Here is a 24,887-nt window from a genome sequence, read left to right as displayed (position 1 = left end):
TGAGAAAAAAAATGGTTTCTTCTTCTTACTTCTTCTTTCAGGCATTTTGTGTGTTTGTTTTTTTCAGGGCTTTTTGCCTCTCTTGTATACCATTTTCTAAATGATGGAATAACAAGTTACGGTTCCTACATTCTGGTCTACATTGCATTACATAATGAGCACTGTAAGCATGGCAATATATGAAGCAATTACATTTATCTCAGAATTATGAATTTTAAATGTATCTAATTCAAACAAATCAAGCAGCAATGTGCATTACAAATATAAAGTTACTCTAGGGATTTCTGTCTACACACTGCACAGTTTTGCTGTGTGCTAACACTTCAGGATTCAGTAAATGGGCCTCACGGAGTGAAACTGCAACATATGCGGTAAGCAGAGTATAATGTCATGTAGTATTAAGGCTAATAGGCTAAATTACAGATAAATGGTAATGGACCTACAGGGGGCCTTGCAGTGCCTGCTACAAAGTGTAGCAGCTAGTTAGAGGAAAAGCTGTCACCTTGCAAAACAAAATGTTAAGTATTTACTTCATTTTATTCTACATCTATTTCCTTGCTATAAACAGCTAGTAAATACATATCCTAATATGTATTTTTTTGTGTGTGTGTGTGTGTATATATATATATATATATATATGTAAGGCTGTATATATAGCCGTGTAAAAGACTTGAACTGCTCCAAAGAGAGGAAAAGAACAAATTGTTAAAGCTTCCCTAGAAAGTGAAAATGAATGGGATGGGTTTGTTAATTCAATTGAGAAAGATTCTTACTGTAAAAATATTCTCTGAATGTGGATCGAAGTTATGCCATGTGGCTTGTCCAAGCTGTCCAGTTACCTGTGTGCTATGTGAAGAAGTGTAGAGGATGGAGAGGAGGAGGAGAAAATGGGAAGGAAGATGTGGGAGTGAAATCAAGGGTGAGCAAAGGGAAGAGCTGTGTGCTGTTCTTGTAGGGTTCTCTCTCCCTTCTTTCCTTGTTTCCAGATGTCATAGTGATTTATGTGGGATCAAAATCTGCCCTGAGGTTTGTGAACCAAATGCTTTTAATTTCTGTGGAGTTTGTTTGTATCAGAGTTGACTGTGGCTTCTCTGTTGACTGTGGCTTCTCTTTGCCTTCATTTTTATGTTTTGGTTTGGTTTTTTTTTTATTTAATTAATAAAATCCCAACGCATAGCATAGGTCTTGGAAGATGGTGGGAGAAAAAAATGCTTTTAGAGACAGAGGTTCACTCCAAAACTAATGTGAATGTTACAGGTGTTCCTGTACAGCAAAGCTGAGATTTATACAGCGTACATTGAGTATACCTAAAATAAAAATAACTTTGAACCAATGCTCTGGGTTTGTATTAGATATTTTGTGCCAAATTGCATCACTGTGAAGCAGTGAGAAGGAAATGCAGAGTCGGAGTCAGCCAGGAACACTATCGCCTACATCCAGGGCCCCATAAAAAAACATTATGCAGGCTGTTTCCAGGATGAGCTTCCATCAGACTGTCCACTGCTACATGTCAGCCTGGAGCCTGTGTGGGTGCATACCCAGCCCAAGGACTGTCATTCACACTTTGCACTTGTTCACCTCCTTCATGGCACTTTTGGTCTTTATTTTTGCTAATGTCAAGTCTTCAGTTTGAGAAGACTGTAGTACCTTCTGTGCAAGGCACAGGCAGGCTGTCACACTGTGCACTTCTATAGGTTTTGTTTTTGCAGACTACAGTTTCCCTATTAACTCTGAAGGGCAAATGAACTATGCAAAGACAGTAAGTTTTAGAGGTGAATTTATACTTTTTGCAAAATCCTTCCATGTTATACCATAGCAGATGCATATATACTTTGATTTATGCTAATAACAGGAATGTATTTCTTATGCTTGAAAATTAGTCTTTTATCTAGGAAGCTAACAGTAATTCTGTGACTGATAATATCCTACCAAAATACAACAAAAGGAGGATTTTTAACTTTTTAAAGATTGTGGTTTTTTACTGACTCATAAAACTATTGTCTTAACTGGCTTGTCTGACAAAGGCATGTTAACAGCTTTCATCTTTAAAATAGCTCTGAATACACCTAGAATAGCTGTCAACAGAGCAGAAATCTGTGAAAAGTCTCAGACAACTGGTTTGCATGTAAGTGAGAAACAAATGTGTTAACTTAGCTAGCATGGAAAATCAAACAATCAGGGGGAAGAGAGAAAAAAGGAAGAGAAGAATAATAGATTACACTTAGTAACTGGAATAAAAATAGGATTTCTGTAGGAAGCAATATCTGTAGGCACTGAAACCTCTAAAAAGTGATGCCCGCCATTTCCATTTTATGAGAATATATGATTATCAGTCTTACATCTTCTCATACTAGAGTTGTTTTTTTATTTTTATTACTTATTTTGGTATTACACATAAAATATCCATCTTATCTGTAAAAAAAGCCTGCTGGCAAATTATGTTACTATACCACCTCTCAAATTCATCTTTTCCATAGCATAATTTAGCCAAGTTTCATCCTGGTATTAGTAAGGAGAATTTGATTATTACAGCCATACCGGTTTTGTTAAAACCACATCTTTCACTTCAATGTACAATTTTTCATTCTAATATAAAACTCTTATTAATAAATGAAAGGTGCATTTGCATTTTATGGGCATTTCATGTTTTTCAAAGAAAAATGGTCAGGATTAAATGTCTCCAAAATGTGATCTGATAATCTTTAAAACAGCCGCTTAGATGTTTCCAGTTATTTCACGTGCAGAGTTCTAATGATTTCTCAAAATAATGCTTTTCTTTATCACAGATAAAAATGATAACATGAATCCAAATCTTAAGCAAGCCTTGCAGTGGCATGTAAGAAATTTAATCTAACAGATTACAACAGTTTCTGTGCACTAATTGAGTTGGAGTTTATATTGGAAGCAGTTACTAAATGCTTGGAAAAAAATATTGATTTTATTACTGAGGTTATTAATTTCAAGTACCTCATATACTTAGGAATACTTGCGATCCTGTGTCTTAGCTATTATGATATCATTCTAAACACCAGTATATTATACTGGTGATTTTCTATATTAGAAAGTATGGAACGCATTAAAAAACACATACTTTTATTGAGCTGATTTCCATTAACACATCTGTGTACAGTAGGAGAACATGAAATTTGAAGTGCTGCCCTGAATCAGTTCAGAAAGTGGTTTTTAGTTTGATATATGAACAAAACCAGGCACAGTGGCCTGTGTTCTGAGTATCTATATCCCACCCATAGAAAACCATGTTTATATTATATTTCACTTGAATGTAGAGTTGGCATGAGATTTTAGGTGGTAATTTTAGCCCCATGCTCTTTATGACATGCCATCTACTGATGAGACTTTATTTCCATACATCTATTAAGGATATGACATTTTTAATTCCATCAGCTCAGGGCTTAAATTAAAGAAGTTTAAGGTAAATGTTTTCATTTAGCATATTGATTCTGTTCCAATTTAGGAGATTACCCTGTAGCTCTAATTTACCCAAAGAATCTCACTGGGGGGATTTTCAAAGTCACAAATAGAAGTTGCACCACTAACTTCCATTGACTTCTGAAAATTGTATTACTGCCTTCTCTCTGGATACACAGAAACCTGGTTCCCATTGTTCCCTTAATAAGAATGAGCATCCATCTTTCTCAAGTAGGCTTTGAACACATTGATCAAAGCAGAGAAGGCCAGATGCTCACACTTTGCTGTAGTTCGGCCACAATCAGTGAATTGTTTGTACCATTTGTGTCACAAGTCATATCATTGTTAAAGGAATTATAAGTTACTTACTCTCCTAATAAAAAAATTCAACATTAAAGAATTACATTTTCTCAGATAAAATGAAAAAAAAAAAGCAAAAAATCTGTGGGTTTTGGTTTTGGTTTATTATTATTATTATTATTTAAATAAATTCATTAACACAAGTGCAATTGCTTGTTAAAGTTCTCTTCCGGTTGGGGTATTTTTTATTTTAGGCTGTGGGACACTGACCTTCATTTTTGTTCTGAAGATCAGTGTGAAAGCACTATAGAAAAATGCCCTCACCTGCTTGGATAAAGACAGTGTAACACCTTCCCTGTATTGCCAGTTAGGTTAGAATAGTGTTGGCAGATGCAGAAAAAGTGCATTCAGACTCTTAGCCCTGCATTTGTAAATTTTGTCATAATTTCTCTTCTCTACCCATTTGCCACCATGCTTCTGATGCCACTCACCCCAGGAAAAATTAGCTGATTTTGTATTCCGGCATCATGCCTCATTCAGCAAACGTTTGTAGAAAGCAATTTATTTCCTTAAATGAACAGAATGAATACTAGGAACATCTCTGTTTTCTGGGGTTAATTTCTTGGGGTTTAATATACTTGGAAGGCTGGACCCAGTTTCTAGCTTTTTGAGCTGAAATTCAGAACAGTGCTGGTACAAGGTTTATCTCATCTTTATCTCATGTCATCTACCCAAAATTAGCTGCTGAGGTAATGCCGCCTTCTCCTTAGTTTCTCAGCAACAGTTATTCTCTTGTGTTGGCACAGTTCTCAGCCCAGCTAACTCTCGTTCACCCTCTTCCATGAGGTACCACATCACTGAGTAGGGGTTGGTTAACTGGAGATACAGAAGAAGGAGGTGAGGAACGATAAGCGAAGGGAGTAGTGGGGAAAAAAACAGAGTAGTACAGTGAGATGGAGAATGAAGAAGTTGGAGCAAGGAGAAAGGAAAATAAGATTTCAATAAAAAACAACTGCAAAAAGGGGGGAAATTTTAAAAGCATAAATAATAAAGAAGAAAAAATGTGATGAGCCTTGGCTTTGATCTCGCAATCACAACACATCCAGATCTTCTCTGAATGCTTTCTTGAAACCCACTAACGTTATATTTTAAATGTGTGAAAAAAAAAGTAAATATAGAAATGCAAATTAGGCCTGACAGATTAACCTAACAATAATTCTTTTGAAACCAGAAGGCCGACCGCAGTTTAGCAGTTTATTTTGAGAGCTGAGTAGGATGGCATATTTTTACATTAAACAATATTCATTTTAGTTTTCTTGTGTTTATTCTTGTCTGACCATACCCTTATAATTCTCCACCACTCAGTAAACACTCCTACATTTGCCTGAATTAATAGGATAAATATTGCCAGTTTGTTAGAACAGATAATGACAAATGACTTGCATACATTAAATGTGTTTGGGACATGTTTAATCCATAAGTTTGATGTTAAAAGCATCAACATTATCTTATAAAATTTTACCATCAACATGATCTGGGAATCATTCTTGAAGTAGTCTCATATGGCTTCTCATTTATGCTAACATAAAACACTGGCTATGCTGAAATACCAGTTCACATAGAACTGTGTAGATCTGTTACTTGTACAAGCACACATGAAAATTCTAAATAATCATTCTAAGAAGGCATGCTATGGCTGCTGGGTTGGGGTCAGAACAGTAAAAGACAGAGTGCGTTTGAAAGACTGAAGTGCTATAGTGTAAGAGTCTTGAGAGCTCTTGAGATGTACTGGGGTTTTTTGCTGATTTAGTGCCAGAGCTAAGAGGAGATACTGAGATGTGATGCTTTTGTGAAAGTCATGCTTTCTTTACTAATGATGCGATGGGATTCAGAGTCTGCTAGTACTTTTTGCTTTTAAAGAAGTAATTTTGTATTGCATAGGAGCTATTTGTGGCTGTAGAAGGAGAAGGTACAGGAAGGAACCTGACATGTTTGCCTATGGTAATATCAGCATCACTCAGATAACCTGGCACAGCTGAGGCTTGAGTGACCAGCTTGCTGTTCTGGTCCTTAGCCATTTGGCTACTTTTTCTTTCTTTCTTTTTTAAATAGTGATCATAAATGCATAAACTCTCCAGGGATGCCATGGTATTAAGGATATGTTAGCCACTGCCAGCTCAAATATCAGCCCTTAAGAAGCGTTTCCTCATGTAGACTTTAGCTGGTTACAATGCCTGAAATGTCTAGGTTGCTCAGGAAGGCAGATCTTTTTTTGCCTGAGTGCAGGTCTGGCAACATCTCATAGGAACTTTCTTTGCATTCTTAACAAAAAGAACAACTCCACTCTCTATTACACGTTTATGGATAAGTTTTTCTCTCCTTTACTTCCTGATGGGCTTAAAGTGCCTTTTGCAAACAAAGAGAAAAAAGTACATCATGAAATAAGGAAAAAATTAAGTCGGAATTCTTTATTTCTCATACTAGCTAGGCCACACACTAGTGTGTGGAATTTCTTGTAAAAGATGTGGTAGTTACTGACTTAGCTTTACAGACTTTGTTTGATGCCTGTTCTTCTGCAGCCAGATGGAAAAAAGTAAATCCCATAATATTCTTTGATCTCTGTATGTGTTTTGAAGTACCTTTTATAGTTGATAGCCACAGACCCTTGCACTTAAAAATCCCCCCAAAACAGCCCCAAAACCCCCAAACCTGTGTTACCTTGAGGGCATGAGGATAGATGGCAAAATATTGAGGCCATAAGATAAGAAAAATTACTTTTTTCCTCTCAAAACCCAGAAAACATCTTTTCAAATATTCATTAAGAGGAACTTTATTCCATGTTAATTGTGTACATTAAATGAGTATACATGTAAGGTTGGTTGACCCAAACCAATATTGGTTTACTCAAATGTAACTTTAATCAATATTGCATAATGTATATCAAACCTGATTATTAATTGTACAGCTCTTGCTGCACAATTTGAAAGTTTATGTGTTTGTGAGTTTAGTAGCAAGAATATGTGTATGTATATACACGCATGTACATGCACTTCAAGATTTGTACATGTATACCTATTTATGCAGAAGTTTTTTTCCTTCTACCACCAAGAACTTGAAAGCTGTAAGCGAAATGTATAATGTTATGTTTGAGAATTTAAATGCTTAAAAGTGAGGAAATTAGGAAACAAGCATGTGGCCTCATATAAATGACAACTTTCAAAGTATAGTTGTGCTAGATCATGAAGCCTTTGGGGGAGAGGTAATGTGAATATATGTGACTATACAGTGCTGAGTGCACTGTTGGTATTTAATGAGTAAACAGAAAAAATAAAGGATATATTTGTAGAACGGTAAATTTTGCAGGTATTTTGGGGGGTTAAGCATTTGGATGATTAAAAAAACTAAGGTATGTTTTGTACCTTCCATGATCTACATAAAGTCTAAGTCTCAGGATCCTTTGTTTGGTTGATGTATTTAATAGTTCTATATTACAGCAAAACAAAAAAACCCTACCAAGCTGATCTGGGAATTTTTCCATTTCCCCAAACTTGCAGGGGTAAAATGGTGTAGGTCTGGTCCCCACGCACACTGCTGAATTATGTGAATTATGAATTATGCCCTTTGCTTCTCAGAATCACAGTGTTTTCATGGCACGAATTGCCACGTCTGAGCTCATCTCCCCAAAGTTGTTAGAGTCTGTGGTTTAAGCCCAGGCCGTAAGTCAGCCACGCAGCCCTCTCGCTCACTCCCTCCCTTTCTTTCCCCCCCACTGCCCCCCCACGCCCAGAGAGACAGGGAGGAGAATCGAAAGAATGGAACTCCCATGGGTTGAGATAAGAACAGTCCAGTAACTAAGGTACAACACAAACCACTGCTGCTACCACCAATAATGATAATGATAAGGGAAATAACAAGGGAAGAGAATACAGCCGCTCACCACCTGCCAACTGACAGCCAGCCCTACCCGAGCAGTGATTCTGCCCTTCCGGGTAACTCTTAGTTTACATCCTGGGCATGATGTGCTGTGGTATGGAATACCTCTTTGGCTAGCTTGGGTCAGGTGTCCTGTCTGCTTCCTCCTGAATTCGCTTCCTCCCTGGCAGAGCATGAGACTCACAAAGTCCTTGATCAGAGTAAACATTTGAGCAGTAACTAAAAACATCGGTGTTATCAGCATTGTTCCCAGGCTGAAAGTCAAAACCACAGCACTGCACCAGCTACTAAGAAGGAGAAAAATGACTGCTACTGCTGAACCCAGGACAGAGTCATAAGGACTGCAAAAGAAAACCTGGCTAATTTTTAGCTTTAATGAGTTCTGTATCTGTTGTCCTGTCATGCCTTAAAGTCTCTGTATGACTGCCTCATAGAGGCCCTCTGACAGTCACCAGATTTAGTCTTTCTTCTAAAATGAGAGACTGTTGCAAAAATGCTTCAAAGGCAATGCAGGAACTGTATGTGGCAGTGGTTTAAGCATGGCTTTTACTGCAGAAATAGAGACCTGCTTTGTTTTACAAACTTGATAAAGATGCCTTAATTTCAAGGACCCTAAAGAGCAGCTCATTACCCTTCATGATAGGATGGAGAGAGCAATAGATGCCCTTACTTATTAATTGACCCAGTCCCAGTGTGACTTTCAGGAGAGGATGATTCACATGCCTGTGCTATGTGGACAGTCTCTTCTTTGTCGGTCTGTCCTCTTTCAGCACTGAAGCAGTATGTGACCACTGTGGGGAAAAAACAGCAGAAGTTTTCCCAGATCATCAATTTCCAACACAATCAGTGGTGGACTCTTCAGAAGAGGCAACACAGAGGTTGCTGTGTAAGGAAGTGGCTTTGACTTTGAGGAGAATGGAGAAGGACTTCTGCACACAGAGAGGGCTGACCTCATGGCCTTGCAGGCTTCCAGTCAGAGAGGCTGTAGCTTTCATCATGTCTCCGTGAATTAAGTATCCATGAGCAGAAGAAAGTTGCTTTGAACCCTTCCTGGAAGGCCGTGCTAAGATGCTGTGGAGAGCTCGCTACCCTTTAGAAGAAGAAAAAGGTGAAGTCTCTAATGAAGGGAGAGAGAACTTTAGGAAAAGATCTGCTCTTTATAGATAAAAAGCTCTGTGGAAGATACCTGATCCAAGGAAAGAACTGTGCAGTAAATTGCTAGAGACTTTTACCTATGACACATTAAAACAAAAATTAAAAGGCTGCAGGATAATGAGAGCTGAGGAGAAAAGGATTTACATATATCTAAAGATTTTAGAGACTGACATATATTACAGCTAAATAAAATTAGCATAACACAGACCATAAATTCATTTTGTAGTTTTATCTTCCCATCCTTAACTTCTGACTGAGCTACAACATGAAAGTCAGGAAGGCATCTAGACTTGGTGTAACATCTTCAAATGGTCCACTGCATCTCTGAAAAAGTTGTCCACATGGCTAATTCCAGAATTCATTACGTTGCTTTTGAATAAGCTTTAAAATTGCTAAGGCACTCATATGAGCAGGAATTATACAGCAGAAACTGAAACTAGTTAAATGAGCTATAAAACACTGAATCACATAGGAACAGGCCACCTTTTATTGGGCTTCACACTTCTGAATGCTTAATCAGTTTGGTTTTATTTGCTGTGACTCCAGTGGGGAAGGCAGTGGACTGGCATTGCTTCTATGGCAGTAATCGTCTACTATCCTGCTAACTAGCAACACTGTACATGAGGCACTCAAGCTGACAAAAGGTTTTTGGTCCAGGTTTTCCCTATCTGACTGCATTTGTGATGTGAATGAGAAGAAAAATGCTCACTTAAGAGATGCTGGTTTGGGCATCCCTTCACACCTAATCAGGGTATGGGATAGCTTTCCTGACAGCAGCAGCTCCTTCTCCTGTGGCAGGATAAATGGGTGCAACCTGTGCAAAAATGTCTATGCATGTTTTGTATTTGCAAAGGTACCCTTCCATTAGTCTTGTAAGATAAAAAGTCATCTGGCCTACAGTTCTGAAACTTTCCAGTAACTCTGTGTAAGATTGCGTACTAGACAAAACAACTGTATGGCTTGAGAGCTTAGCTGACATATGCTGAAACAGCAATCTAATGCACCAGTTTACTTTTGCAGAGCACAAAGCCCAGTGAGGTTTGGGTCTGGGACCAAATAAAGGATAACAAGCATTAACTACAAGTCAGGGGTTTCTTTGAGGCAGCTTCAGTTTTTGACTCAGATATGTTTTTCTCATTCTGGAATTCCACGCTTAGTTTTTTTTTTTTTCCTTTGAAAATCTTTATCTTCTGTCCTTCAGACAGTATGCTGCCAACAGTAAGATCACAAAGCCTTTTGGTTTTGGGGCTCAAAACTGCAGCTGTCATTTGAAAAGGCATTTTTCAGTGTTCAGAGGAAACTATACCATTCTGTATTACTGCTAACGTGCACCTAAAGAACCACTTTGTATTAACTGAGGTTTTTTTCTTTGCTGTATTTTGGTGCAGTGAACAATTTGGTACTTTCAGGTGTCTTATGTTGCCAGCATCATGATGAGTCATCTTTAGAGACCGAGTACTGACACGCTTCCTTGGTATGAATTCAGATGATGAAGGACATGCTGTTAAAACGTGCCTTAAAAAAAGACAATATGAAATCCCAAACCATTTATTGTAACTCTGTATGTTACCACAGGAGTTATTTTTGTTATGGGGAAAGGGCCAAATGGCAAGTTTAAAAGTGATGCTCCATTATTCTTCAGCCTGTAAATCTGAGTCATGCAGAATAAAATAAAATGATCATAAAGAAATTAAACCTGTTCATCAGGAAATTCCACTGAGACGAGGATGTAGGGACCCTCTCCCTGCCCAGGCATAGTACTGCATCCATATGCGGAAACCACCCCATCCTGGTCACTGGCACAGGGGGAACAGCTGCGCATGGGCTGCTGGGGTCAGAACAAAACCGAAGGCTGCTTCTAATGCATAACATGCAAGAAATTTGGCAGATCACTGGTTCTTTATGCCTTGCACTGTAAATACTTCACCTCTTCCACTGAGTAGTTAGCCCAAACTGAAGAGCACATCTCCCTTCTTAATTTCTCCAACTGGTCCAAATGGAGAAACAGAGTGTTCCTTTTTAAGGCCTTCTGGATAACTACTTTAACAGTCATGGAAAAGTTCCTGATACAATATCTCTGTGGCCATCTGCAGTATGTGATGTCTAGGTGAAAAAATTGCTCATGGCCTCTTTTGGGAACTTATCACTGAATGCCTAGAAATTAATTGCTTCAGGTAGTCATGCCTTAACTGGTCACTGAAGAGTATTTCAATAGCACTAATCATTCTGAGCTCAAATTTCATAAAGAGCAGTGGCTGTGAACACTATAGAACCCATCCGGGTCTTGGAGCAGCCTTGTCTAGTGGAAGGTGTCCCTGCTCATGGCAGGGGAAGTGGAACAAGATTATCTTCAAGAGCCCTTCCAACCTAAACCATCCTATGATTCTATGATTCTAAATTAATAGGGTCATTTTTAAGAGTAAAATAGCTTACTTTGTCTCTCCTTTCTTTCTTGTATCTAAAAGATTATTCTGGTACTTTATTCAAAAAAAGCTTGGTTATAGCTAGGGCATCTACACAAACAGCCACAGTGCAATGTTTGAGGCAGATGATCCACTTGTAGCTAATTCATTGCTGTTCTATTAAGAAAATAAGTTTTAGTGTTGTATAAGTAAATGACAATTTTAAGTATTTCTGAGGCTGATGCTTCCAATGCTAAAGAACTAGACATTTTGCAGTTTCTTCTATTGACTATAAATGCACAGTTTATCCACACTAAAGCCCTCCTTCACCGTAAGTGAAAAGCACCCTGATCGTACTATAGTGATTCTCAGGCTGAAGCTTTCCTGGGCCTCCACAGGTCGTGTAGCATGGTTTCATAACTGTGATAAAAGGGCTAGCAGATAATTTTGCTACCTTTTCACCTTGAGACTTTTGGTTGCCACAGGAAATTTTGTGATCTAGCTCCCTGGCTCTGATAGCTACAGGGTTAAATAGCTTCCAGCAATACTGCTGTTAATGCTGCAAGCACTGGAGCCTGCTTGCACTGGGTACTGACCATCCGGAGGCTGTTGGGCTGCAGGGTGAAGAAGGTTTGTTAAGTAACACAGGTGAGGTACATGAGTTCTCAGAACTTCTCTTGCTGGCCATTAACTGTTCCATTTATGCAGCGTCTGCTGACAGAAACCTGGGTGGGAGGTGGTATTGTTTGTGTTATTTTCCCTAGAAATAGAAGATGTTTATGCTGAATAAGATTTAGAGTTACTGAACAGCTAAAAAAAGAAAAGTTTCTTTTTTTAAACCTTTCTTTCTCATCCTAGATACGTCATTTTTCCTCGCTTCCCTTGTCCCCCTTGGTGGGTAGGGGAGGAAGCTTTGCAAGCTGTTTTCTTGCACCCATTGATAGATGTAATGAGTTTTGAGTGTCAACATTAAAATGTTCTGTGTCATAAGCTCTGTGAAACTGCAGTGGAATATGGAAGTGAGAGAAAAAAAAACCTCCCCCGGTTTCAGCCTGGCTATGTCCCCTGCTAGGGTGCTGTGGGGAATGTTGATAAACATTGGGAAGGGCTGAGAGGTGGCAGAGGCAGGTGAGGAGCTGGTGGCTTCTAAGGGACCACAGAAAGCTGTCAGTGCATCTCTTCTGGATCTGAGTGCCAGAGGCTCCTGGCTAGGGGGAAGCCTTTACAACTCTTCTGTTTTTACATGCCCTGGATAAAGGCAGTAAGCAATGCAATGGAAATTTTTAATAAACATTTCTATTAGGAATTATATTTGATATCTCCCTCTGCCTCTGCTAAATGCTGTAAGCTCCAATTATTCATTCGTAAGGAAAGTCTTCTAATTCATCTTCATCAGTACTCCAAGTAGAGGTGATTTATATATTTTTTGTTACCTGGTATGGCTCTGCTGTCACTGCTGCTGCTGCTTGGGCTAGTAGACATAACTGCTGCTGCGGACGTCTCACCTAGAATAAAAGCGGGGTCAAGGTGGAGAGGTGAAAAGAATCGTGAGTAACCTGGGCTTTTCCTTTTCTTCTCAGCTCTCTATTTGAAGAAATGTGTTAGGCCTCGTTTTGCTGTGTAATTCTTCTTCTCTGTGGGGTTACTCTTTAATGATAACCTTAGAGCTATATAATTTTATGTATTTAAATATGCATGTAGAAAGCGTGGGCCACACCTTCTGTATGCTCCACACAGCTGCAGTACAGTCCTGAATTCCGCTGCAAGCTTTCTGAACTGCCTGTGCTGATTAACTCCTCTGTTTCCAGAGAGTTGTGAGATTTCCAGGCTACAGTCAGCTGTACCTTTTCTATTTATAGTCTCACCATTTTGCATGTTATTTCAAATGTTAGCGTTAGTAAAGGTAGCGAAATTTACAGGTCTGCTGATTGTGTGAAAGAGCCTTCTAACCACAGCGGTTATGCTGGGTAACCTCATGGATATAAATGGGTAACTGCAGTTTAAAATCTACAGGTTTAGAAAGAGCGATTTATCACAGCATTGCAGCTTCTGCAGGGTTTGTCAGTGCTGCACTTAAAAAGAGAAAAGAACATTACTATTAGAAAAGGAAAGGAGATGAGTCATGATAATATTTGGGAGTCAGACTTCCTACTGCATACACAGCTGCTTGACTGAAATAGCCAGACGATTATCTTCACTTAAAGGGCAACTCAGTTCTTCCTGACATTATTCTTTATTCGTGTCCAGCTACTTATAAATAAGCATGCCCATGATGGGCAACATACTATTGTCATTATGCCTGTGAATTTTTGCTGTGGTTTGGGTTTTTTTTTAAATACCTAGGTTACAAAAAAGGGAAGGAGTATTGAAAATTGAATTAAGATTTTCAGTTTAATTCATCTAAATGTGATAGTTTTGCTTGGAAAATACATGTGAATATATCTGAAAATAACCAAAACTTGTAGGGGTGGCTGTTGGCATCGTTGGGAATGATGTTATCTTGACAGTCATATTATCTGGAAGCTGATCTGCAGCTTGAGTAATATTTGTCTTTCCTAAAATGCAAACATACATATCAATAAATCTGCCACCTCTCACTCAGTCGGATCAACAGCATTATGGAAAGAGGTGCTGGACTGAGTGGAATGGAGTGCCTCATGCACTCTCAAGTAATTTACATGTAAAAAATGCACTTCCCACACTATAGGCTGTTAATGTGTGCATAAGTGGTGCACAAAAATAATGTTCTGCAGTTTATAAATATTAGAGCAAATTAGCTAGCTTTGACTAAAAGAGCCCTTTAATTTAATGGATGTGGAAACTGAAGCACAAATCTAATGAGACCTCAAATACAGTGATAGAAATTCTTCCATGGCATGCCTCTTGCTCAGTAAGAAGGTCTTCTAAAATATGTATCTGTGTATCTTCTCAAGTATTACCTTTTCGGAAGGGAAAAATGATGTATTTTCCTTTTTGATTCACTGATTTTCAGGTGTTAGGAAGTTTGTGGTTCTGAGTATTTAGAGTGACTTTTTTTTTTTTTTATATGAAGAACTGAAATAGCTGAGGTATAGACCTTAATTCTCACAAAGGCATTAATGAAGGTAATTGGTTTGGGTTGACATTTAGCTGTGATGTGTAAATAACACAGATTCAGGAGTTTAAGAGCATGACTGTAATAGAACATTTAATGTCATCTGTAGTTGGATATTATATCTTATGGATCCAAATTGCTTGCTTCTCTCAGGACACAGGGATCTTAATTCAGCACATTGGTAATACTTGGTCAAAGGAAAAATAGGGATGTAGATTAGATTTTATATCTTATTGCTATTGTGATACTTAATTACTTAGAGAGTTCAGTTCTGGAATGTGTTAACAGTTATGGATCTCAATCAACTCTTCTTGAAATTAAGAGAAGGTGTTTGAATCAGACTTTGATGTTCCTTTTATTTAAATACTAGCAGCAGTGTCACTAAGAACAGGAGAGATTTTACAGGAATGCCATTTGCATTGTATACTATTTAGCTTTACTATCCATGGTGTCAAAATTTCTCTAGTAGCAGAATGCAGATATCATGCAGAGCAGCATCCTGTAAGAAGTAGATAGCTCCTTTCTGAAACAGGAGAAAGCCAGAATATTGTGTAATTGTAGTTGATTGATTCTTTGTCAATTACTGTTAACATTGTGTATTTGGTTGTCAGTGGACATAGTACTCAAAGATGTTCTTTTGCTGGTTTATTTTTGCACATCATAGTTAAAAAAAAACAATGAAAAAAATACTCTGAGAAGGCTTGACTTTGTGCTCATTTAATTGGGTTACACTTAGATTGCGTAACCAAAACTGAAAAATATGACTCTAAATTAAGGAAGACATGGCTGATTTCTGCAACACTTGACAGGAATTTTCACTAAGTCATTCAAATGTGGCAGTTAAGCAATGCTTTAAAAAGTAGTTTATATTTACAATACATTGAGATTTCAAAATACTTTTGCTCCACGTGGTCTTTCAGAAGATAGGATAACTTTGCATTTCTTTAGATTCTCTGTGATGCTTCTCTGAAAAATACCATGGTATATTAAAAGGCATAATGAGTGACCCGGAAAAGATGTCATGATCCAAGGTCTAGTCGTGTGTCTCAAGGACAGGACCAAAGGGGTCCAGCAGGACCATAATAAAACACTCTCTTCTATGAGTGGTGTTCGGTCTTGGAACTGGGAAAGTTGTAGCCTAGTTCTGCTCCACTATAGCTAAAATGACTGAAATCATATTTGGGGAAAGTGAGAAGAACTGATTATTCCTGACAAAAACAACTGCAACAAAAACAATATGGAAGGAAAATAAGGAGATTTATTCCCGTATGCATCTCTAATATTCATTATAACAGAATTTGTGTGGGGTTAGGGGCGGAACAACACGTCTCTTGGAGGTAATATTAAACATACAAATAGTTTAAATATATGAAAAAAGTCACTCCTTAATTGCTTAGACAACGTCTCCTGGCACATGTTATAACTTATTTTGTATTAATTTTTAAGAAAGTCAGTTATTGTTTGAATGCTTGTATTTTATAAATTACATGATTATGATCATGGGAAATAAAAAGAAGTCTCACTGTTATTTTGATACTGAAATGGTGATGTATTAAGACTGTCTTACTATCTCTCAGAAGAACTGTATTATAGAGTAATATCATGGTTGTTACTAATTGCTAAGTACTGCATATAATGTTTACACTGAAGAATGTACAAGCCTATTTTCTGACATTTATAACTTTGTATATTTATTACTGTACTACATATAATCTCTTTTTTAAGGAAATTTTAATCAAAATGGTTTGCTTACTCTGAATAAAATATATTTTCTCTTAGAGAATATAATTGCAATTTTCTGGACAGGTTTTGGATGTTATATGTAAAGATCAGAATGGAAAGTTGTAACAGAGTAAATTGCTGGAACAGAAATGTGTCTTTCGTATTTTTGGTAGACAGAATTATGAAATTTAAATAGTTTACAAGGGGCTAAAACTATTCTTATTGTTCAATTAATTTTGCATTTCAGGCAAAGAGCTTGAGATCAGAATGATTTTTTTATCTTCTATATTTGTCACTAGGAATAGCAAATGCTATGGTCTTTGGTTGGCCATAGTTGTCACTTGAGCACTATGGGACAAAATATGCTCTTGCTGAACGTGGATGATAGTAAAAATTTCCTACAATTTCTGTGTATCATTCATTTTGTGAAGAATTGATTTCAGTGAAATTTAAACCCATGAAATGGAAGGCTCTATAGTAGGACTGACTGTTTGTCCTGTGTTCAGCACTTAAACCGGGAGCACTCTTGAGAAAGGACTGACCGTTGCTTCAGACTTTCACTCCTGAAGCTTAGAATATGAAAGGCATGCATGTGTCCAATAGACCGACAGTATGCACGTGTGTGAGCCTCATTCCTTTGGAGGAACTTTACTTAGGGAAAAGGATGATTAAGAAGGCAAACCGCACAGACAGGATTCACCCTGTCACTCTAGAACAGAATGTGCTGTGCATTTGTGAACACTGAATATAGCGTTCAAAGCATTTTACAACTCAAACTGATAGAAAAGGAGGATAAAAGTACTTACTAGACAGTAAAGGTATCTTTGAGTTTCATCCCTAAATTATACATGACCTAAACATAGAATATTCAGGTTCAGGTGAAGAAAGGTGAAAATGTTATCAAGGTTTTCTTAGAAAAAAATCTAGCAACTAGAACTGCAGAAAGAAACTATATAGGTGATACTATTATGGTTTTCAAAGCTATTCATAGAATATATTGAATTAGGAAATGTAAGAAAAAATGTCAGTGTATTTGTTAATCTAATCAATCAATATGTGTATTCATGTATAAAGATTATTTATTATTTTGATAAAAATTTTCACTTTTAGAAAATAAATGTGTATATATATATATATACATAAAATAGCAAAAAATAATGGTAAATAATTGCAAATAGAAAAAAATCCAATCAAAGTTCCTTCTTTTTTTTTGTCTGGCCAGTGAATATATTTCATTTTTCAGATTTATTTAGAAACAGTAATTTAAACTTTCAGTCTATTGAATGATTCATTGAGACATAAAGCTTTACGATTCCTATTATGTATAAATAGTAATAGAAAAAGAAAAAGTGAAAAAAAAGGAATAATAATAATAATAATAATAATAATAAAGAAGCAAAAAGAAATAGGAATAATTTCCTCTAATTACTTTCCATATTCAAATAAGCTTCCAGTGGTGAAGGAATCTCCTTAAAATTATATTGGTAATCACAATTTACTTTTAAAATATGTCGCTTTTTTCAGGGTTCATACTGATACTTGAGGCCTATTCAGTATTTCTATTTGATTTAGCTAATGCTGAATCATCAATCTAACATTTAATGTAGGTACATACAGGGCTACTTTACTCTCTTAAAAGCTTTAACGATCTTCAGTTATAGTGATAAAAGTCCATTATCAAGATATTAGTCATCCCTCTGCCCTAGTGCAATGTTTTCTAGGTAGAGTAAATACGCTGAGATTGTTTGCTTATTTTCTGCTAAAAACATTGTATTGCAATTCACTGATTAGTTGATTTATTATTATATTTGACATTCATAATTTTTACCTATCTTCCATTGAAAAAGAAACAATGTCTTAACACTGATACTGCAAAATCTAGTTGTTTTTTACCAAGTTTTGTCTGTTTCATCACGGTTTAGACAAGTTGAAGTGTGCATTGGGGTTAAATATTGCAAGGTATTCCATGGTCTATATTTGATTACTAAATAAATATATTCTTCAAATAGTTTTCATAAAAAGGTAAAGAAATCTGGTATGTGGCTTTATCAGTGTGAATCCATGAAATAAATTACAGATTTGACAGTAATGTTGCTGCCTCAAATATAAATATGCTTGAAAAGAACAGGATCAAAGCCAGTACTGAAAGAAGTTTGGAGGAATACCTTATTCATTAAATGCTTAAAAACCTCATCTTTGTTTACAGCATTATGAACATGTTAGGTCTACCTGCTGTTTCCATGGGAAAGTCATCTCTAGCTTTGAACCAGACCCAGGTCTGTAAGTTGGTGCTGTGAGACCACTATGGGCATATTGATCACACCTGGGTGTAGTGTGCTGCAATGATCCCTTTAGAATGAGGTGGGCTATGAACTCTAGGGCAGATGAATTGTTCTGTAGTCACTCTTTTACCAGGGAGCCATTATCCCTCATGCAACTCTTCCCAGGCATGTCACTGCCTGTGTGTCGATCTTTCCATGCAGAGTGACCACTGGGTTCCCCAGAGAAATAAAGAAGCTGCTGGGAGTCCACCAAGGACAAGAATTTAATTTCTCTGCCTAGATTAACTCTCCTGGTTTGATGTTAAAAAGTGTAAGGTTGAGTACACCTGGTTTAGATTGCTAAAAATAAGTGTTCTTTTAAGTTCCTTATCCTACAGAAAAAAAATGAAAAGAAGGTTCTTCTTGAACTGCTGTCTTTGATGTTCAGATTTGCTCTTTTGATACAGTATTTAACCCTGATGTGTATTGAATAATTTCAATATGCAAGTTTGCCTATTAATATTATATTGCACTACATGCTTTCCTGGAAGCTTTAAACAGAATCTCAAAGCCAAAACCATTTAGCATTCTTTGGTGTCAAAGCAAAACCAGAAAGGTCTAAAAATGCCTTTCCTAACTTTGAGGACATTTTCAAAGTAGTTTTTTTAAATGCTTTCAGGTGGTTGTATTTTTTATAAGAAATCTTGTTTCACACCACAATGTCTTAAAGGATAGTGTTTTACCGCAGGCATTTTAATGTCATGTAACTCAGTATCTAAAAAGAACTATGAACAGAAGAGATAGTTGCCTTTAGTTACTGAAGACTTTTTTTCTCCTTGTGTAAATGTGACTGATAAGAATGGTGAAAAGACACACTGAGAAAAAAAAGAGAGAGATTTAAAAAGAAGAAAAAGAAGAGAGAATTGGAAGCAAACAAAGTGTTAAGTTAAATAGGTGTCAGCTGAAGGAAAGTGAAGAAAAAGATAAGGAGAAAAGAGAATCTGGAAGGGCATAAAACAAACTACTTCTGCTGTTACCATTTAACTAATTTGCAATTTCTCATGCAAACTACTGACTGTAGTATTAACTCCAGTGTTCCACTTTCATTGCAGTGTCTGTAGGATCTAGGAAATTACCTCTTATGTCAAGAAATAAATTCACTTAGAACTTTAATTTGTCTAATTTATGAGGATAAAATGAACTGTTTTATTTTAAAATTGCTTCAGTAAGATTTTAGGTTAGAAACCAAAGTAAGATGACATTGATTCATAAAACCATAAGGATTTCAGAGTAATTAAAGGTATATTATATAACCAGGGGTGTTGTGGAGTCTCCTTCGTTGGAGATATTCAAGGCCCGCCTGGACAAGTTCCTGTGTGATGTACTGTAGGTTACCCTGCTCTTGCAGGGGGGTTGGACTAGATGATCTTTTGAGGTCCCTTCCAACCCTTGGGATTCTGTGATTCTGTGAATGGAAGTGAATTTCAAAGTACAGTGTACCATATGATAGTCAATGAAGCTGCTGTGAGATTACATTACTGTAAGACACTCCAAAATTTCAAGAGAACTCTTAAATAATTTTGAAGTACTTCTATGAAGAGAAAAAGAAGTATAATTTGTATGCTTCCACTTGTTCTATTTTTGTGTAAAATTATTCAATTATATATTTTTAGAAACTTTACTTATTTCTGAATAACAACAACAACAACAAAATTTTATAACTTAGTTATCTGGAGAGGTAAATATCCACTTCTCTTTGTGGGCCTTCCTGTGTATCTGTTAAAGCCAGCCTGTGTATATTTTCCTTTAAATATATTTGATGATAATTTCTTTTCAATCACGCTGTAGTCAAGTTCTAAAACATTGTATGCATTTCTGACACCTACAAGAGTAGCTTTATTTTTTTTTATTTTATTCGAATCTCCTTATTTTAGCTGTAGCCTAGGACAATGGAAGAGTTAACACCATTCTCTACATGAGAATCTCTACGAAAATCCCCAGTGACTGCATTCCCTTCTTTTTTCTCCTTATCTTAGATAGCCAGGTTTCCCAATCATGCATCTCCTTCTGCCTCTTTTTTTTGATGATATATGAAATCATTAGTCACAAGTATCCAAATGTGAACATGAGGGCCACCCAGTACCTAGATAAGCAGTTTATGGTGCTCCAAGTCTGCTTTCCTGCCAAGGGCACCATTATTAACTCCAAACATCTAAAACCATGATTAAAAAATCTCAAGATTTAGAAAAGAACAGTAAAGAGCTCCCTTGTTCCTCTTAACAGCCTTGCACTTGCACTCAGATACTTCATTTTCAGGCCATTTCCCAACACAAGGCAGAATCAAATAGTCATTGCTTATCTTGATGGGCCTGGAGCTCTAACTGGGATACTGTCTTGTATCCTGCTGCTAGTGAAATGGCAAGACATAGCCAGCTACAGAAGACACAGATGCACTGCTGCCTAATAGGGGAGAAACATCTCTGAACCACAGCACTTTCTGTGTTTCCTTTAGCTCTTCAAGGGATGATTTCTTTCTGATGATCTTTCTCTTCTTCTTGTGAACCTGAAATCCCGCTGTCAGCCTACTTTCCAACAGCCAGGAAAGCAAAAGGAGACAGGCACTCTTAATCCTTCCCTGCCCTTTCAGGGAATAGTAATTGGGACTCTAGTGATGCTGAGTTGCCTCTGCATGTACTTAGGAGTATCTTTACTCCTTCACCTCATGTGCTTATTTCACTTCTACCTTCTTCTTTATCCCATACTTTTCTGGTGCCCTGGTTGCAATTTTTTAAGCTTTTTCAAGCTCCTCCAACATACTGCATCTTTTCTAGTACCTATGTGAGTCAGCCCTAGGCAAGCAGCCTTCCCATGGAAATAAGGAACTTGGTACTGCTGTGATCCATATTATAGTCTGTCCTTGGGATTTTATTTCATACCTCTTGGAGAGCTGGGGACTAGACTGGTATTTCCACCATCAGAGTAACTTTATGTGGCTCTCTAACATACCTGTTGAATTTCAGCAAGAGAAAGATTTTGGATTGCAGGTTGAAGGCTCGGAAAATTTTGCTACCACTGGCTACCTGTATTGGCTGAGATGTTTTAGCCAAAATAAAAATATTTCCCTTTAATTTTTATTACTTTTTTACTAAAATCTTGATTTTTGTATCATGATTTGCACATATGTGATTCTATGGGGAGGCTATTTTTTTTACGCAAATATGGTGATGATTGTGCATATCTATCTCAGAGCTTCCAGGGACAGCCATACATGGGAATACATTGGCACCCTCCAGGTTGTCTTAAAGTCCTTTGACTTTGCTTATAAAGAAAGTTTATGTTTTTTCTATACAAAGTAGTTTTCAGAAAACATACATAAATTTAGTTCTTACTTCGTTTTATTTTTATTTATTATACATAGGCTGTAAATATTTTTCTGATGTGCCCGTTGTTTGGTTTGCTATTTGTATATACATAAAAATGAACAGTTGCCTTATTCATCACTATCCCACCGCAGGTCTGCCCTCCAGTGAAATTATTGCTTTAAAATGATATGACACTGGATTGCTGATGTTATAAATCTGCCCCTCTGTCCTGGGTTCAGCTTAAGCCATGATACACTCTTGTTACAGATGAAAAAAAATCCTTATGTCAATGAATATTCGTGGAAATATTTATTTCTATGTGAGAGATTAGTGAATGAATAACGTATACATTTTTTTTTAGAAATGGAACTCAGTGTCAACCTGGAGGTATTTCTCTATTGTGAAAGCATGCATGTAAGAAAAACAAGGGCAAAAAATAAGGGCAAAAAAGAGTAAATGCGAAGCTTGCTCTGTATAGAACACCTCCAGGGTAATAATACATTATTTTTGCTGGACATTCTTTGGATTTTTGCACTGGGCTATAAAAACAGCAAATCAGAGAAGACTCTTCCAAAAGTGGAAGTTGATGGTAGTGCTGCATTTCTTTCTTTTGCTATTCCAAAGCTACAAGAGAGCAAACTCAAGACAGCTATTTTTACAATTCCTGAAAAAGAACTTGGGAGCTTGAATTTATTTTCTAATTGCTGTTTGTTCAGTGGCCCCTTCAGTGACCTGATTTACTTGCTGTTTGCAAACACCCATTTAAACTGGGTTTGTTCACAAATGATTAGGGAATGGCTGTTTGTACAATTACCCATATTTGCATTCTTACAAGTAATAAATGACAGGTATTTCAATTGTTCTCTTTCTCTTTAAAAGTTTGCAATCCAATTAGGCACCAAAAACTATAGTATGCTAGTTCAGAGACTAGTTACATACTACATAAAAAAACTTTAGACAAATATGAATTAACATAGATTTCGCAATACATTTGCAGTTTGTTCTTCAGAAATTCATTGCCTATATTTACAGGATTATATTTATAAAAAGCATACAGCAGAAATAATGAAGCCTGTTGATGTGTGTCTCACACTGGATTGTTTTAGGATCCTTAAAGGTATATGTATATTGTAAATTCCTTCCTCTCCCTTTCTGCCTATTTGTAGCGCAAACCTCTGTCCCTGGCACCAACTTTTCCCGCAGTAACGATGCTTGTAGGGTCTCTCTGTCCTATTCAGCCTCCTGTTTTCATGCTACATGTTAAGATCTTAGTGTCTCTGAGAAACTCCATGATGCAGGGCTCAGCAGGAATTTGGGCAAAATAGAACAAAAGCCTTTTTTATTTGCTAACCGCATACTTGAGTGGAGGAAGGCACTGACCACTCACTCTGTACTTGAGTAATTAATGTGAAAATGGCATGAATTACAAACATCTACAAAAATTAAAACTTGGACATGCTATGTAGTAAATCTTTTATGAAAATCTGTCTCTGATGACTTCAGCTGAAAAATGTAACTGCTACAAAAAAATACATTTATTTTCTGTTCTTTTACATATGTTCAGAATCAACCAGTTCCCTACTCTCAATTACACTGCCTTTCATCAAGGTTTTTATATGTTTCAGCCTCCCCAATGGCCTGAATTGTCAGGCTGGGAAATTACCCCTGTGGAATGTTTCCTCTGTTATACTGCAGTCCAGAAACAGACTTGCTTTTGCTCCCTGCATTTTTATTTGCATTTTCTCCTTAACAGGCTTTGCTGAACGTAGCTACCTTTTGGAGGTCTTGCTCTCTTTCATGCCTTCACCCTTGCTCTTCCAAAATAAGTCTAGGCAGTCACACAGTGCACAGAGAAACCATATTTTGGGGCTACCTTGGGTATCTTTCACTAGCTCAGGCACATGGGAAATCTAAGCAAAAGGAGTCACTAAAGAAGAAATGTCACTAAAAAAGAAATGTCTCCCAGTTGCTGATCCTTATTTTAGTTTTTGAATTAGAGCTGAGGAGGCTTCAAGAATTTGCCTAAATCTTTAGTTATGAAACTAGTTTTTTCTCAGAGAGATTTCTGCGACACAGGAAACACATTGCACTACAGAAAAATCAAGGTATTTAATGAGAAACAGATGGGGCCCGTGTATTGTTAATGGAGAAAGACTACTGTTTTGTATAAAGAGAAGCCAACATGTAACAATAGGAATAAAACCAGAGTAGATTTAAAGACATTGTAGCAAGATGTGAGTTTTACGCTTGGTGCTTTAAATATAGCTTAAAATAATGTCTTTTTAATTTAAAATAATTACTTTTTAACATGCGCTCAGTGTGTATATCTTCATTAAATAAAGACCCCCCCAAACAAAAGCTACAGAAACTTATAAATTTATATTCTTTTTTTTTTTTGTTGTCGTTGTTGTTTGAATGTCATTTTACAGACAGACTTTCTTTCTTAACACCAATTGTCCTTTTACAACAATACTCAAAGTTAATATTTTCCTCTCAGTCAGTTTCTGGTTGTTTTAACATCTGTTGATGGGATTTGTTAATGTTCAGGTACCACTAAAAATACTTTTTTCTTTTGTGTGTGTGTGTGTGTGTTCAGCAGCATAAGAAGAATCTAACTACATGTTTCCTTAAAAATAAAGTCTTACTGACTTAGAGTTTCTTCTTTCTTAAAGACCATTGGGAATATTACAGTTTTACATGTCAACTACTCATAGTTTTGTATCCAGTATTTGATGTAAAAATTGCATGACCCTGAATAGTAATGTTTATTTTTTTTTTAGCAAAGCCTGCTTAGTTTCATATAACACTATGACATTAATGTCTTCTTTTTATGACTATAAACATTTTAGTTTGGGTTTTATATGCAGCACCTTTAAGCTTTAATTGGACATCTGATAGTCTGTGTACACAAGCACCTCCCAGATAATGTGGAAAATGTAGACTGAGAAGCAATGATGCTATTGTGCTGGTGGATGCAGACTTTAGCCTGTTTTGTCAGATTGTCTCCCAGGAGTGTCTGCTGTATTTCAGGAACCCTTTTCATATGAACTGTTAGAGAAATATGAAAATGATGAGGCAGGTGCCAAAGCAAATCTTTGACAGGCATTTTATCCCACCCAGATTATAAAGTTCACACTTGTTGGTTTCTTTTTTTAATCTTAAATATTAAAATCTTCAACTGTGAGTCTGGTCAGGTTACATCTCTGAGTTTTGACATGTATTCAATCTA

This window comes from Lathamus discolor, chromosome 4 (genome assembly GCF_037157495.1).
Source record: "Lathamus discolor isolate bLatDis1 chromosome 4, bLatDis1.hap1, whole genome shotgun sequence".
NCBI classification, from domain to species: domain Eukaryota; kingdom Metazoa; phylum Chordata; class Aves; order Psittaciformes; family Psittacidae; genus Lathamus; species Lathamus discolor.
The sequence above is the reverse complement of the archived record's forward strand: the minus strand, read 5'-3'. Positions refer to the sequence as shown.